Raw genomic sequence first — 6,494 nt, forward strand, 5'->3', positions numbered from 1 at the left:
TGGGTTAACTAGTGACACAGATTAACCAAACAGAAAGGACATCTGTTACCATCGGTGGTTTCCACATGGATAAATAGTCAGTAATTGGTGGTATTACCGCCTTTGATGCAGATGATAAACATTCTTCTGTAGGTGACTGCTGTACAAGTCCATTTATGAATATGCTGCATTAATTTTACATGAAATATTGTACAAGCACTGGACATCAGACACAGGTGTGTTCCTCTTGGCTTTCAGGAGCTTTATCATTTCTGCTTTGTCATTTTTGGGGTATTCCCTGTCATCTATAGCTTAACAATATCTGTAAATGCTTTCATCATCGCACTGGTATATAAAACCCGTCACCTGCATTCACCAATGTACTTTTTCCTCTGCCACCTGTCAGTATCGATGACTGATATAGTCCCCAATATGTTATACATTACATGGAAAGGAGGGAGCAATGTTTCTTTCGCAGGGTGCCTTGTCCAGTTTCAGGTCTACAGGGAGTCCATATTTATCATGTGAATTCTCCTTGCTGTCATGTCCTGTGACCGATATTTGGCTATCTGCAGACCTTTGCACTATGCCTCAATTATGAATGTGACACTTCAAAGTAGACTGGCTGTTCTGACCTGGCTATCCGGCTTCATAATGACGCTCTTTGTAATCATCCAAATGTCTTTGTTGGAGCTCTGCAGAGATAATGTTATTGACCATTACTTCTGTGACTTTGACCCATTTGTAGGTCTATCATGCACCAATGCCTCCATGTTAAAAATACAAGTCATTATCTTCTTGGGTGTTTTGGTTGTACCTCCCTTTTTTTCATCATTGTGACTTACTTCTAAATCGGCCTCACCATCTTCAAGATCAATTCCACCTCTGGAAGACAAAAGGCCTTCTACACCTGTAGCTCTCACCTAGTCGTGGTCTGCATTTACTATGGGTCACTGATGACCATCTATTTATCATCCAGCCATGGTCAATCATTCAACGTAAACAAGTTCCTATTCCTACTGAACACTGTGGGCACCCCATTGCTCAACCCCATCATATACAGCTTGAGAAATATGGAAATCCAAAAATCATTACAGCAGTTATTTAGTATAGTAAAAAAAAAACACAATTTTACCCTTAAGTCATAGAGTACATTCTGTTATTGGAGTAGTGACATTAAAGTAAAGTAAAATCTAGAGGAAAATCCAGAAAAATAATACAGTTAATAGATGATGGTACAACAGATAGTGTTGGTGTATAATGCCAGTAATGTGTTGTATTTCGCTGAATAATATGATGATGATCATCACATTAAAAAGACAATATTTTAGATTGTATTTAACTTGGTATTTAGTTTTTGCTTTCAATGTGTAATGATATGATGTCACAAATCAGAACGTATACAGTAAATCCTATATATAACTAAAAATAAAGTGAAAAATAAATGGAAGATAGAATATTAGCATACAAAGGTCTAGTAAGTACTTGAAGAGTAAAATTATGTGGATTCCATCGATAGCTGAACCATCAAATAATAATACTATATAAGAGCTGAGCTGATATGTCCATATAATGAAGTGCAAATACCATGAGAAAATGTAATACAATTTATTAAAATAATCATATGCTAAATAACATTAATTGCATGGGTCCCCAGCATAAAAAATATACAATAGTATAAACAATATGTGAATATAGACAATAAATATGCAATAACTGTCACAAAAAGAGACCCTTACTAAAATCCAATCAATATAGTGAGGTATTGGAATGTAGATGTCCTTTATGTCCAATAAAGGCAACTGATCCTGCATCACCAGAGTTCCCAACAATGGACACTATTGTACAGTCATTTGAAGATGTTTGTACATGTGGGAGACACTTCTCTATTGAATAATATCTCCACTGAATAGTAACAAAGTTCTAACATGTATTCCAATGGGAGTATGTGGAGATGGTAGTGGATGTATATTCCAGGTAGCTTACCCCAATAATTAGATGTGGTGATCACCCAACTCTCTTCTGTCTCCTAGTCGTTTTAAGGACTTGTGCAGTCTCCGGGATCCAAGTATAATGTGGGCATCATCATCTGCTCACTTGGATGAGACCGCTGTCTCTACCCTGTGGGAGCAGGTGACTGCCAAGGAATCAAGTGTTCCACCGGAGTTCCCGCACTGGAAACTGATATAGTTTGCAGCACAGTAGGTTAGATGGTTAGAATATACCAGAGCCGTTTGTATGCATCATATTGAATCCACTTAGTGCAGGCCTCCTAAACGGGTCCCCGCAGTCTACAGCAATGTTGTACGATGTCACAGTATTGAAGGGCTGGTGAGCTAGGTGTGCGCAGTCTTCCTTATGCATTTCTTTACACCTGGTATTTTCATCAGAGATATTATTCAATAGAGAAGTGTCTCTCTCCCACATGTATCAACATCTTCAAATGACTGTACAATAGTGTCCACTGTTGGGAACTGTGGTGAGGCAGGATCAGTTGTCTTTTTGGACATAAAGGACATCTACATGCCAAGACCTCACTATTTATTGCATATTTATTGTCTATATTCACATATTGTTTATGATATTTTATATTTTGTATGCTGGGACCCATGCATTTAATGTTATTTAACCTATGATTATTTTAATAAATTGTTTTACATTTTCTCATGATATTTGCACTTCATTATATGGACATATCTGCGCAGCTCTTATATAGTATTATTGTAGGATTGTGGTTTTTTTTTGGAACAGCAGAGTTCCAATATAGAGCAGCTGCCGTATTGACATGAATGACATAATGTATCTCTAATCAGTAATTAAGCGCCTACTGAGTATTATTTGTGTTGTTTCTGAACCATCAAATTATACCAAACAGGACAAGTCATTGTCTTTTTAGACAAATATACACAGCTCATGCAGGATGGTGGAGTACATCATTGGCAATCTAGAAAAGTGTACCACCGGACAGAACTGTTTTAAAAGTTATGTGTAGAGCAAAACAGTGTTGTACCCACAATGTGGGAGGTACAAAAGTATTGTAGGGGTACTAGTTGTACCAAAAACATTTGTTCGGTTTTTGATCTTATTTATTTTTTTCAGTTACTAATATGTCGCCAGCATATTCTGCTGCATACAGACAAAATATAAATACAAACAATTACCCAAGCAACCTGTGCTCCAGTACTACAGCTCAGTCCACGCTCAGGAGCACCACCCCTTGAGATATATAAATAGAAAAATGAGTGGTCCAAAAGGCGCCGTCCTTTGAATGGAGTATAATGGTCTTCTCTAGATTTCAGAGGTTTAGGAGTGCACCTCTCTCAGGAGAAAAGAAAAACACAATATACTAATTACTGCATAATGTGTGTTGATTCCACAATAAGAAACCAAAGATCCTTTCTCAACTCACCTAAACTAGGTGAGATGCATTTATCAAAAAGTATCTTTGTTATTCTCACCTCTCATTCACTGGTACATGGAGCAGGTGAATGGTTCATAAAGGTATCTCCCTTAAGGGAATAGACTCACCTAGGTACAGGCATAGGCGTTCCTCAAAAGTTTTCTTTATATACCCCAATATACAATTATATCCTTAAGGGCTTCATATATGCTGATAGATAACATCAACTTCAGTGGATAACGAAGATTTCCATAAAAAGGTATTTTATTCCCCAATATAAAAAGCAGTTTACATGATTAAAAAAACAGTTCCCAGATTGGGCCTTTCAAAACATATGGTTTCATAGGTCATACATATCCTTCTTACCCGGAATGAGCTGGAATAGAAGAATCCTACCAGATGTAAAGTGCAGTGATTGCACACCCTGAGGAAGGACCATGTTGGTCAAAAACACGGTGGTGGTGGAAAGGAACCCTCCATCTGTATGGAATCACTGTACTTTACATCTGGTAAGCTGCTTTTTATATTGAGGAAAAAAATACCTCTGTGGTAGGTAGGTGCATGTATTATAATTGTACTTACTATGGTGTGTGTGTCTTGTGTTTTTTTCACCATTTTTTTTGCAGCGGGTACACGGGTGATGGCCGCCTGCTGGCATTTGTAGTTCCAAAAGTGCCAAAGGGCAGACACGCTGGCAACTGTAGTTCCACAGTAGAAAAACAATAGTTACTACTATTTTCACCACTATTACTCCCATCCCTAAAGCCCAGGGGTGCGGGGAAGAGCCCCGGTCTTCAGCCTAAGCCAGGGTGCTATGGAGAGGGGGGATCCCTTTATTGAGGGGTCCCCACCTCCCCTGAGATCCCCGTCTTGGGCTGACCATCTTGGGGTAATAATGCTTTGGCTGGGGAGACCCAGTGGAAGGGTTCCCTGGCTGTGGCATTACACCCCGGCCGGATTTGAGTCCAGCACTGTATTTAAAAATAAGGGGACCCCTACGCATTTTTTCCCCTATTTTTAAAACCAGGACAGGCTCAGTAGCCCAGTGCGGGTTCCTAAAATATGGGGGAACCCTACTCATTTTGTTCCCTGTATTTTTAGGAACCAGGACTGGCTGAGCAGTCATGGGCTGGTTAAGCTTTTTTGGGAGGGACCCTACGTATTTTTTTTTTATATATTAACTCTTTAGATATCGTTTAAATGCAAAAACGTAAACAAATCACACTGATCTGTATATGTTTCTGCCAAACTCACAGCTCAGGAGGTGGTCTATTTGAAACTTCAATTTAGCTGCGAGTTTGCTAAAATTACACCTGAGATTGTAATCTCGAATCTTGGTAAATTCCTGAGTTGTATCTTTTACATGAAAAGTAATTGCGAGTTTGGCCGATGGTGAGTTTATTTGAGTTTGGAATCTCACCCGAGTTTTTCATTGAAAAAAAGGGAAATCTCATCCGAATTTGCCTTTAGTAAATTTGCTAGTTGAAAAAAATGCCTAAACACTCCCGAGATTGCAATCTCAACCAAACTTGAATCTTAGTAAATTTACCCCAAAGTGTTTAATTCTGAGATAAGGTAAAGCAAAACAAAAGCAAGTAACTTTGGAAAAAGCTCAGGGCCCATCTGCATAGAAGGAACTTAGGACAATTTCTCACCCTGGCTATCATCGCAGGTGGGATTGCCTTATCTCATTAGAAATATAGGAAAAAAATCTCATGCCAATTTGAAGAGTGAAAAAAGCTATGTTCCCATCCATACAGGTTGGAACCACCCCTGTGACTGTGCCCTCTTCAACACTTTATCAGATTATAATAATGTTGCTTTTCACAATTTTCAATTGAATTACAGTAGCTTCAGACATAACAGTGGGACACCACAAGACTTGTATTCCCCTTCTATGTCAAAAAGCAGATGATCAAAGGACTGGTGACTTCTTAGAAAGACACAAACAGTGCCCCCCTTCCCAGAGCCTAAACATCAGACTGTGATCAACTCTGATGCTCTTTCTGATGCACCTAGGTTGTGGAAGTGGTGGTATCTAACAAGTCTGTGACATCTAAAGTAGCAACCCTGCCACCCAGACTTCCATGATAGCAGACAGGGGTCCATAAGCTCATTACCTATTATAGCAATAGAGCAAACAACATCAATTAACAAAAACATTCTAATTCAATAAAAAACTCCCTAAAACCATTCACAACTTAAATAAAATAATGTGTAACTAGAAAAAAACATCTGATGACGAATGAATGACAGCCACAAAATGATCAAAATGGGATTTTCATAAACTCCAAGTAACTGCTAGCTAATTTAAAGCAGAGCGCATGAGAAAGCTTTGCTGGCAATGAAGGGTTAGCACGGTAACTCATGGTAATAGTGATATGACTTTCCTTGTTGTTAGTTTGCTAAAATTTTTATTGTGATTTTTATGTTTTAATATATTTTTTCTATTTAAAATTGAAATCTGAGTTTACAGATTATAGTGAAATAGTGTGAGAAAATTAAATTGCATTAGACAAACTATTACACAGGTCTGCGATGAAAAAGCTTTTTTAATGAATTTATGTGATACTTATAGATTTTTTGCTTCTGAACACGAAAATGACTCCCGATTTTGCATATCACATCACGTTTTTCTCCAAAATGTTTATTTATGAATGTAATTTTTTTCATATTCTTTAAAGTTATAAATGTATTCTGCCTTCATTTATTATTAAACATTGTCTAAAATGAATTCAGTTGGTAGTATAGAAGGTTGAAATTCTGTTCTCGTCATAAAACTTACCCCCGCCCATTGCCAGATTAAGGTCCACTTGGGCCTGGAGCTGAAATTTACAAAGGGCCTAAACCACATACTGTCTAATGGAACATTGCACACACAACAACTACAACTACAGGGTGAGCTGGCGAAGGTGGAACCAAATACAACAGATGCAACACAGTTTTGCCCTGTTCCGGCTCATTTTAACCCCTACCATGTCATCAAATCCAGTTTAGTAGATCCAAATAAAGTTTTACTCCCATCTCTACATATAAAATTAGGACTGATGAAACAATTTGTAAAAGCACTGCCTAAAGATGGAGCAACTTTCAAATATTTTTGCACCAAATTCCC

General features: G+C 38.0%; 1 pseudogene; it reads left to right on the top strand.

Annotated features, from left to right (window-relative positions):
* Positions 1-148: 148 nt before the first annotated feature.
* Positions 149-1,091, top strand: LOC148430338 (olfactory receptor 5G26-like; annotated as a pseudogene).
* The last annotated feature ends 5,403 nt before the right edge of the window (positions 1,092-6,494 follow it).

This window comes from Taudactylus pleione, unplaced genomic scaffold (assembly GCF_031769625.1).
Source record: "Taudactylus pleione unplaced genomic scaffold, aTauple2 ptg004020l, whole genome shotgun sequence".
NCBI classification, from domain to species: Eukaryota; Metazoa; Chordata; class Amphibia; order Anura; family Myobatrachidae; genus Taudactylus; species Taudactylus pleione.